The following is an 11,505-nucleotide window of genomic DNA, read 5'->3' as shown; positions in this document are numbered from 1 at the left end:
CTTATATTGCTTATATTCACCAATTTGGATGCATTATAGAGTTAAAGGATAATAAGTATGTGGATACCTGGACACCCTTTTCCAAAACTACAAGTATTCAAATCTACCAAGCACCCCAAAAATCCACACACACCCACACATCTTTTCAATTTGCAGCTATAGCACCCTCCACTCCTGGTTTGTTTGTTTGTTCATTAGGATTTTAACGTCATGTTTTACACTTTGGCTACATTCATGACAGGAGACGGTAGTTACTCATTACACAAGGTTCATCAGTTCACGAGGTTATATCGAACACAGTCATGGACAATTTAGTATCTCCAATTCACCTCACTCGCATGTCTTTGGACTGTGGGAGGAAACCAGAGCTCCCAGAGGAAACCCACACAGACACGGGCAGAACTATACACAGAAAGGACCCAGACCTCCCCACCTGGGGATCGAACCCAGGACTTTTTTGCTATGAGGTGACAGTGCTACCCACTTAGCCACCATGCCACCCCTCCACTTCTGGTAAGTGTATACAGTAAATTTACAGGATTTTAAGTCTGAGAATTTTTGGCACGCTTTGTGTTGTGGATATTGATTTTGAATAGATACATTTGCCATTTTAGGGCTGCTCAGTATGTAGCCTCACAGCAAGAAGGTCCTGAGTTTGATTCACAGGTGTAGCTGCTTGGGTCACTTCTTTGTGGAGTTTGCATGTTCTCCCCGTGTCTGCGTGGGTTTCCTCTGTTAGCTCTAGTCCAAAGACATGCAGTCAGTTTAATTGGAGCTACTAGAAATTGCCCTTAGGTGTGGATGTTTGTGTTTGCCCTGTATTAGACTGGCGACCTGTCCAATGTGTTTCCTACCTTTCGCCCAGAATCTTGGGCAGTTATAGCCTAGCGGTTCAAGTACTGGACTAGCAAGCATAGTAGCATAGTAAGGTTGCTGGTTCCAACCCCTCTACTGCCAGGTTGCCATTGTTGAGCGTTTTAGCAAGGCCCTTAATTCTCAGTTGCTTAGATTGTATACTGTAAGTCACTATACAGTCATTCACAAACAGTGAATGAATTGTTTACACATCAAACTACACTTAATTACCCATAATGATGAAGTGAAACATGTTTTTAGAGTTTTTATTTATTTTTATTTTTTTGAGAACTACCACCTCGAATCAGGGTCGGTATGGAAAATGCAAACAACTGTTCCCTACATTTACTTTTATTTAATTGCAGAATGAGCCCAAAATATTTTGTTTTGCCTGGTCAGCCTTATTTAAATTGTTACTACTGCTATTCCTGCATTTCGTGCCATTCTTTCTCGCAACACCCCATTCTTTCCTGCAAATGGCCTAAGGAGTGTAACAGTAATGGGGTTGTCGAAATTCTCTACACGTTATGCACACATCTATTGGGGACAGGTCAGGCTACAGTAAAGTTCCTTCAGACTTTACAATGTGATAAATGTTTTCTTTTTGGAATTAGCACTGTGTACAGGGCCGCAGTCATAGTGGTACAGAAACGGGCCTTCCTTAAATGGTTATTACGAAGTTAAAAGGATTTTAAAGCACATTTTATAAACCTAAAGCGTTAAAATCCAGTAAATAATGTATTTTCGCATTCTTCTGGTGTACCTGTTGACTCATGTAAACTGTGTATAATGTGTATTTGTCCACTAGAGGGAAGCAAAACACGGACTTTGCTCTTCCATCCTCAGAGAACTCACTCTGAGGCTCTCAGTAATTTTGATAACCCTGCTCATTGAATTTGTCTTCATCTTCCACTCCAATTGTCCTATAGTATTCCACTATACGTTTAAACTGCAAACTGCATTTTACTTTATATTTTATGTATTAAATGATTAGGTTTTGGTTAGCTATATAGTCCTTTTGCTTTGTTTAGTTATTAATTAGCACATGTAGGTTTGATGTGTAAAAGTAAGTTACTTCTAGTAAAAGCACCTGATATTGAACTCTATCATTTATTTGGAAGGGTGGTAACAGATGTTGGCAAATACCCAGGTAGAATAATTGTCCAGAATAATTGTTTCATGCTTGTCCAGGGCACAGTGTTGCAGTAAACTGCTGGTACAACCGTGGCTTTCTGGCTTTTTTCTTTTTTTATTGTGTTCAGCATCAACATCTTCAATTTTGTCTTTCTTATTTAGGCAACAAACCGGTTCAGTGAACTGAACATTGATTAATTAAGTCTGTCCATTATTTCAAACTAATAGAGTGCTTAAAAAGCTGGCTTAAAACATTCTACTGGGATTTTAACAGCTGTCTTTCATCTAGGCATTAAATGATTGCTGTGCATTGTTTTGAGATTACATTGTCACCTTAATTATCTCGAAGTGTGCTTTTATTTATATAGCGCTTTTTACAATAGACATTGTCTCAAAGCAACTTTACGAAATCCAGGACCAACAGATACAAAAACCCCTGTTGAGCAAGCCGAGGGCGACTGTGGCAAGGAAAAACTCCCTGAAAATTACAGGAAGAAACCTTGAGCGGAACCAGACTCAGCAGGGCCCATCCTTCTTGGGTGGTCTGGATGAACTGGTCCATGACCATTCCAAAACAATGAAAATTAATATGGAGTCAGCCCCTTTTTTGTGGTTCCACCTTTTAAGATTTTGTCAAATACACAGCTACAGTATACAGTATTACAGCATGTAGTAAACTGCAAGCCTTCTGGGAAGGCTTTGCACAAGATTTTGTAGTGTGACTGGAAAAGTGGGCTCATCATCTCAGCATGTCTGGCCAATATCTCAATATGGATGTCAGCTCAATCCCAACAAGATAACTGCTGATCCAAAACCTAGTCATCTCTTTTAATAACTCCCAGATCAAACCATCTGATAATGTACAAAACCTTGGTGTTGTCCTGGATAACCAGCTGTCCTTCTCTACTCATGTAGCCAACAAGACAACGTGAATGTGTCGTTTTCTCCTTTATAACATTAGGAAGATTCTGCCATTTCTCTCTATAAAAAAGCCACTCAGATTCTTGTCCAGTCACTTGCAATCTTTTCGCTGGGTTACTGCAACTCCCTTCCGGCAGGTGCTCTCATGTACACTATTAAGCCCCAGCAACTAACTAGATTTTCAACCAACCTAAACCCTGCTTTATCCACCCCACTGCTGCATTCTCTTTACTGGCATTCAGTTTAAAACAATTATGCTTGCCTATAAGGCCAAAAATAGACCAGCCCCAAGCAACCGTTGAGAACTAATAAAACCCCGGTCTGTATCAGTCTTGCTCGAGGATGACTGGCATCAAAGCTCTTTTCTGTACTAGCACCCAAGTGGTGGAACTAAATTCCCGTCTGTTCATACATATGAGTCTCCTACTGTCTTCAAAAGACGATTAAAGGCGCACATCTTTAAGCACTTTAATATGCACTTTCTATAGCATCCAATTTATGTCCGTCTTTTTTTGTAACAGTTTCAGCAGATTTGTATCTTTGGTCTGTTGTCTACTTAAACTAGAGTAGGGAAATGTTTACTGTGGAAGCACTTCTGTTCATGTTGGGTGACAATACCTGGTTCACTTTCAATTGTTCAATTAATTCCAAAGATGTTTAACAAAGTTAAGGTCAAGATCAAGTTATATTACTTTTTCATTCTTTCATTTTCATGTTTTACCACATGGGTCAGGATGGCAATGGTGGTCAAATGGTCAAATTTGACCGGAATCACTGGGGTTAATGCAGTTACACAACCCAGACAGGACACCAGTTCATCGAGGGCCTCTGCCTTGGCGCTATGTCCAGTATGTCTTTCTGCATGACATGCAGAGTCTATGGGTATGTGCCCTACCCACTATAGTCCTGATCAAAATGAATAAAATCTTTTCTGGTCTCTAATATTATACAGTATAATCCACTAACCATTCAGGCTGATCTACGTTAGTTCTGTTATAGCTTTGTGACAGCAGAAATCCCTCTGTTCCTTGATGTCATGTTACATTTTCACCACTTATCAGTTCTCTCCATTAATGTGTCATTTTTCAAGGCACTGCTGTGTAGGGATGTGACCCAGTTTTCATTTGAATGTGAACGTCTGATCTTCTATGAAGAAGCATTACTTTAACTAGTCACATTATAGGCTATGTATTCCATTAGGGCTGTTAGATCTATCGTAAAATGAAATCATTGAAGATAGCAGTTGTGGGGTAGGTGGGGTAGCTGGTGGGTGCTTCTGTGGTGTCCATGGTTACTCCCACCAGTCAAGGTTAAAAAATGAATTAATTGCACAAAGCTACTGCATAAAAATAAAAAAACTTAGAACTTAAAAACTTTAAAAAAGTGGCACAGACAAATAGTAATAGTGTAATAGTCTATCATGCTTGACTGTGCAGTGAGGGCCTGGTTTTCTGTCCATTCATAAATACTACACAAGCTGATGGTTACTGATTTGTCACACTAAATTCACAGCTTTGACCACAAGCATTATCTCAGATCAGTTTAACTGTTGCATTACATGATATATTACACAAGAAGCATGACAATGTTATCAAAATAAAAATGTGATAAATGTTGCTCACACTTTTTTAGTTTGGTTGTGATTATTTATCTTTATTTAGGACAGCTGCTATTGTTTCTTAGGGCATTTTATATGAAGTCCATAACAGGTCGTGTCTGACCTAGAATAAATTGCCACCAACACTTTGTTAAACATTTCTCGCTCCTTGCTGTTACATAAAGCTGCAACTTGCCTTGTAAATGCAAAACATCCCATTTCAGTTCTGGTTGTTTGTGCCATTAAATGTATACTCTGTGTAGAGCTGCATTTTCATACAATTAAGTGTTTAGGGTCTTGCTCGGGAGTCCAACAGGCAACTTGGCTTGATCCTCACTAGTCCATTACCTTAAACGCTGATCTAACACTGTTATGTGCAGACTAGACTTTGTCACCCTGTTGTACAATATCCATGAGGGTTGAAAAAATGAGACTTTAATGAGACCCCTATCTGTCAGATTTTTTGGCCTTTTAGTGTAGATTCAAGTACAATTTGACTCTAATGCAGATCAGACCACATTTTTCAACTATCTATACGTTTATCCAGATCTTTCTAAAGTTAAAGAGAGTCTTGCAATTACTGAGGCTGCAGTGTGCCAAGCTGAAGTACACCTAGAACTTTAAGAATAATTGGACCAGTGTTTTAATTACTATAATAACACTTATTCTAGGCAGTTCCCAAACAAAAATCACAAAATTGAGGTGTGCTGGGTAAAAGACAGTTTAGCATTTATTTGAGAACCTGGCAATATAGTTGTGTTTACACTTCTGGATCCCACACCCAGGGCAAGGTTTATACACAAACATCTGATTACACAGATTACATTGTGATTACACACTGCCATACACACGTACTTTTCTTACACAATGTTAATGGCTGGATTGAAGACTTGATTTTGACACCGGATGCATTCAACATCTAATGATGCTTGTGCATTTCAATTTGAGGAGAGTTTTCCTGGTACACTGTGTGTTTAGACACTCCTAGCTATTTTTACTTTTTAATAACGACACGCATCTCGAGCCAATTCTGTTTGCCTGCACAGTGCCTTGACCTCAACCCCACTGAACACTGTTGAGATGAATTGGATCATAGATTAAAAGACAGCCCTTCTTTTCTAACATCAGTGCCTGACTACATTTCCACAGACAAACTCCAGATTATTGGGAAAAGCTTTACCAGAAGATTGGAAGCTAAAGAGGGATTAGTGGACCTCCATATTAATGGCCATTGTTTTGGAATGGGATGTCAAACAAGCTCATGATCAGGTGGTCACATACCTTTGGCAATATACTGTATGTTTTTTATGACCCAAAATATGTAGACATCTTGTTAAACATCCAATTTTAAAACCACTGGAACTAATCTGGTAGCTGTAATAGCCTCCACTCTTCAGGGATTGCTTTCCACAAGATTTTAAAGTGCAACTTTTGGGGAATTTGTGCCCATTCACAAAAAGCATGTGAGTTGAGGTAATAATATTTTACAAAAGAGCCTGGCTTGTAATTGACTGTGCATGTCATCCCAAAGGTGTTTAGTGCCAGGGTGATAAGTTTCTTTACACTTGTTAAACCATATTCCACGGTCCTGCTGGAACAGGAAAGGGCCTTCTCTGAACATTTGCCACAAAATGGGAAATTAGTATACATGTAATTGAATTTACTTTACAAAAGGTATGAATTATACAACTATATTCAATAATTAGAAGTGGTGTCAGGTGTTCACATACTTTTAGCCATAGAGTGTGAAATGTTACATGCTTAAATTGGTTTAACATTGATGAAACAGATGAATTATTTGTAATGGTTGACCACCTGTGTGATCTGTTTTAAATATGGATTAAGCAAAATGCCATGACTGATGGACTTGACCTAGTCTGATTGTGTGTGTATATGATTGCGTGAGAGGGTTATGGCAGCAGCTGTAGTGGTGCAGTAGGAGAGCAGGAAAAGACAACATTAGGGTGTGTTTCTTTGGCAGGATGGAGGGTGGGGGGCAGAGTTTGGATAAGATGAGTAGTTCTAATGGAATGAGGTATGATCTGTAAATGTGTGTACACAGAACATTATCAGGACAGATTTTTGTCCAGATATAACTGAATTCCGTGTGACCCTCTGAGCCCTCACACCTGTTTATCCCGGGGCTGGTTTCACTTGTAAGAAATATGTGGATTTGGGTGAGTGACTTTGCAACCTGTTATTATAGTCGTATATTAGTAGTCACTGCACTTAACATCATGTATGACTGATGCTTATGCATGTCTGCATCTGTATATATAATCTCTATCTGTGCCTTCCTCAACATATGGATGTGTGCAAATGTGGGAGTTTCAAGCATGTCACCCAGATCAGTGATTCAAAGAGAGAATTACGTAGTTAGGTAAGCAACGTGTCAAAAGGTATGTGGACACCCCTCCTAATGACTGAGTTTGGGCACTTTTGCCACACTAATTGCCAACAGGTGTATAAAATCAAGGTTCTTTTCTGTTTCAGCCTGTCTGTGATTTTATAGAGACCTCACCTCAAGCCCTTTGAAGACTTTTAAAATGAATTAGAACGCTACTGGCGAGACAGGCCTTCTTGTCCATTTACAGTGCCTGGCTTCACAAATGCTCTTTTGACTGATAAAATGCACTATCAAAGAAACGAAAAACAATGGCTTTTTGAGGCATAATGCGCTGCTCCAAATTACTGTTATAAAACACAGGCTAAATTGTCACTTTTTACATTTAAATTTTTCTCACTCAATTGCTAGCCCTTAACACAATTGCCACTAATACAAACCCTAGCCTCTTATTTAAACAATTTTATACCATGCCCCAGTTAAACAAACTAACCTTAAACCCCAATCCCTAATTCAAAACCTAGCCCATAATTAAAACTCTAGCCTTTACTTCAAAATCTCAAAACCTAATTCCTAATTTGAACCCTAGTCTCAGATTAAACTCTAGTCTTATTTTAGAAACTTGCCCAAATTATAAAACGTACAGTTTAAACCCTATCCCATTTAAACACAACTCACAACCCCTTAATTTAAACCCAGACTCTAACTTAAACCTTTGCCCTTACGTATTGATAGGACTTGACACATGTGCATGCTGTGGATTATTAAGAACCCATGAAACAATTGGTACTCAATGCTTCTGAAAAAAAACCTTGGCATCTTTTGTTGGTGATTACATTGGTACAGGGACGACACGGTACAAGGTTGATATAAGCCACAGGCTTTGTTTTTGCTTATAAACATTGTCACTGCTTTGTTACATTTCATTTCATAAGTCATTTGCTAGTTATTTTAAATATAAATAAGACCAGTGATGGCATTGTGAGTACTTAGCTTAGTTCTACCCGCAAATTACTTATGTTCAAACGTTCAATAAACTAATTTTATGTCTAAAATTGCACATATATACATACACAAATGATTAGGTAAAATGACAAAATAATCGTGATCATACAGTGAGAGTCACCATCCCAGTTAATGAAACAGATTACACCACATGAAAATGTATGAAACCATGATGTCACTCTGGATATCCTTTTCGGCTCATGTTGCTAATCTAATCCGATCCTTCCATTTCTTTCTCTACAACATCAGAATGGTTCAACCATACCCTCTATGGAAGCCACTTATGTTCTTGCCCTGTCACATTATATTTCCAGGCTGGACTACTGCATTTAAAATTTGCATTTAGTATAAAAATGAATCTAACCTGGTTAGATTGAATTTAAAATGAATCTAACCTGGTTTTCAGTCTAATCAGCCACTTCTACATTACCCCACTTTGTACCTCTCTTCTCTGGCTTCTTGTAGCTATGATCCTTGCCATCAAAGCCAAAAAATGACCAGCCCTGTAAGCACTTTAAAAACCATAAAAATGCAAACAATAAGAAACTGGTAAAAACTCCTCACAACTCTATTTCAAGGGTGTTTGTGTCAGGTACTTTCAGCTCTTTAATACCATTCGGGCCATTTAAATTTACATTTTGTGCTGTGTGCTATGGGTGGAATAGTCCCACTGTGCACTTAGTTAATAGAGTATAATCATCATTTTGATTGGTTTCGAGTTTTTCATCAAGGCAATGTGATCACTAATGCTGACAAAGCTTTTGGGAGAAGGTTTAAACGGTCAGCCTGGCTTGAAAGCATGGTCTCATTATTCACCACTGCTTGCAGAAAAGTCTGGCCGATTAATGAATATAAAGACTAGCATAAAGCACAAAGTACGGTATAGTAAGCATAATGATCATAAAACAAACCCTAACTGAATGTTGCATCATTCTAGAAGATTTTTTTGTAACAATAACTGGCTGTACATAAATCCGGTGATTATATTCTCAACAAAGATACCATAACTTGACATTTAATTGAATCAATAATGAGCTTCTGCTGCAAATCCAGCATACAATATAATAATATTTTAAATAATTGTATCTTTATAAGATCTGTTCAGCCAATCAAAATTGAAAAACAAAAGGATGCTGACATGCCCAGTGTAAGCCAAGCTTAGTGTACCTATTACTGTAGCAGTAATGACTTTAGGCAATAAAATACATAACAGATTTATATATTTCCAAAATTAAAAAGATCATCAACACTTTATTTAAAAATACATGAACTATAATGCCATTAAAAATAGCAGATGAGGCAACTTGTTAGATTACCACTTTAACAAATTCCACACCACATTGGAACATGTATTGCATAGAACAATTTTATTTAAAAAATAAAATAAAATCATAGTCAAGAAAATTTTTTACATCAAGTCTTTGGCCATCATTGAAGGTAATTACAGCAATAAAATAATAAAAAATAATCTTTGGAGCTTGAGAAAAAACTGAAAAAGTGTGACTTTTGCCCAAAGAGCTTTTGTAACAGCTTTATGTGTAAAACATTCTTTTTGTTTCCAGTTTTGTGCAAATAGTTACAAATTTTAAGTACACATTTTTTCCTGCATGTTAAAGACTATTGCAAAAAATAAAAAAAGATACATTTCAAACACATTTTAGTATCAATATTACTTGGATAAAAGTTCATATTTGACCCAATACTGTTGTAGTAATTTTATTAAGTATAACTGTGCTGTATTTTCACTAGATGCTATAGATAGAGTTGGTTTGTGATGGTGGAATACCATTGGATCATCTGAGCCCATTAACATTAAACTTGCTTGCATTTATAGTTTACTGTGAATAAGACAAAATCCAGAGAAGTGTTTGGCATACATGGGTTTATAAAGACATACACGTGGAACATGTCTGATGGATAAGCATTTGTATTATTGCAACATGTGTATGCAATATAGTACAACAGTACAATATAGTTTTGTATGTCAGTTTCTAAGACGTATTCCAGAGCTGTTGGGGAGTTTTTGACTGACAGTTGGACACTCCTGCATTATTAACATTCTTAAACAGGCAGGAAATCATTCAGAAGATTGACACCAGTTAATTAGGCTCATAAAGAGTATTCAGCTTGTTTCATTTCCCAAAAGGGACTTTACAAAATGAGCAATTATGCTCTACATTACACTAGCCCACCACCACTAGGTTAGGGTTTGAATCTCAGTGATGCTATTGGCTGTCCTGGCGTTTACACAGACATGATTGGCTACGTTTGAGGTGAGTTGGGTGGGGTGATCAAAGCCCTATAATGGATTAGCACCCTGTCTAGGGTGTTCCTGCGTTGCGTCTATTGTTTCTCGGTTCAGCCGTAACCCTGACCAGGATAAAACAGTTAATAAAAAAAAAAAAAAAAAATTACTGCAGTTTCAATTAAAATGTTACAATTAAAAAGTACATACAGCTGGATTTCAAATGGTTTTTAGTGGACATGCACTGTCCACTAATATTAAAGTGTTTTATTTTTTATAAAGCCGCTTTAACATTTCCTAACTTGGTTGCATCAGAAATACATTATACCGGCAAAAGTATGTGGATACTTGTTGGATATGACCTTTTTTGGCATCCCGTTTCCATTGATATGGACCACACACCTCTTCCTTTATGATATGTAATAGCTTTTTTGGAGGGTTTTTTTTGGAGGTACTGATATTGGATGATATTGCCTGGCTCTTAACCAGATAATTGAAATGATGCCTGAACTACAGTACTTATAGAAAACCACCATACCCTTTCAAAATCTTACCTTTTGTCACATTAAAATTAAATCTAACTTTTTTATAAAACCCAGTAAATTATTAAAATTTCGCTTGTAAAATGCCTGGTTTGGATAAGTGATCAGCACCTTAGAATATTTGTTGTTTAGATTCAACTGATTACCTTTCAGATCACACATAAAGCTAACTGGCTTCCACCTGACATCAACTATAGTGGTTTTTGATTGCTTTAGAATCAAACTGTTAAAGGCTATTTCTCCTACTAGTAGTGCATGGTAACACAAAGGAAGTAGTGATACACTGATTTTAGGACATATACAATTTTGTGTTGTGTGTATACATTTGCATACATTTTAATACTAAATCAAACTAGTTGTGGCAAAACAGTGCAGTTAGCAATGTGCTCTAATTAATGTGAGAATCAAGTTGTAACATAGTTCGTTGTCCCTAACAGATCAAACTCTTATAAAAGTACTTAATCATTCCATGCAGCTATCAAGCCACTCGATTTTTACAGATGTAGGTGCACACCATGAAATGCCTGCCATGATATGAACAAAAGTGTAGTGGAAGTGTAGACATTGTAAAAACTTAGGGAGAATTCTTTAAAGTACAGAGAATCACAAATTCACTACAAGATTTATCTAAACAACAAATCTCAGCAATCCTAATCTCAGTTAAATGGTAAACTGTTTATTAAAGGTTTTTCATGTTTATAAAACCCATTTTCTATATCTCAAATCATGCCAAACATTTCTGCATCATTAAACTCCCAAGACAGTACTAAATTAATCTGATTTACAGCATATATTGTATCATGGCTGCATTTAGGAAAAATGTCAAGCATTATTTTTATATTTTACCCCTTTTCGCATTTCA

This window comes from Trichomycterus rosablanca, chromosome 7 (genome assembly GCF_030014385.1).
Source record: "Trichomycterus rosablanca isolate fTriRos1 chromosome 7, fTriRos1.hap1, whole genome shotgun sequence".
Taxonomy (NCBI): Eukaryota; Metazoa; Chordata; class Actinopteri; order Siluriformes; family Trichomycteridae; genus Trichomycterus; species Trichomycterus rosablanca.
This window is presented reverse-complemented; position numbering follows the sequence as displayed.